We start from the raw sequence: 399 nt of genomic DNA, 5'->3' as shown, positions 1-399 counted from the left end.
CCCCCCCCCCTTCTTTTAAGCTTTTCCAACATTTCTTTCTTATTATGTTTCTGGCCTCACAGTGGTACATATACTGTTGTCGAGTAACCCAGATATTGATAATGTCATATTTGCAATTATCGATGTTATGTAAGGAAACTATCTATCATAAAATGCAGTCATGTGTAAATATGAATTTCTTTGAACTATCTATTGAGTAAAATACAATGGGCAGTAGAAATACTCAGCAATGTTCAAAACGAACAGATATTTTTCACAATACGTTCATGTACGTTGCCACTCCTCTACATAATAACAAATAACAAAAAAAAAAAGTTTATGATATATTGGGAAGATCAGGAAAGCGATAATAAGTAAAAAAAAAAACGCTAGTAATATTTGTGTCGAAATTGGAAGCAA

Source organism: Penaeus monodon, chromosome 29, assembly GCF_015228065.2.
Source record: "Penaeus monodon isolate SGIC_2016 chromosome 29, NSTDA_Pmon_1, whole genome shotgun sequence".
Lineage (NCBI taxonomy): Eukaryota > Metazoa > Arthropoda > Malacostraca > Decapoda > Penaeidae > Penaeus > Penaeus monodon.
This window is presented reverse-complemented; position numbering follows the sequence as displayed.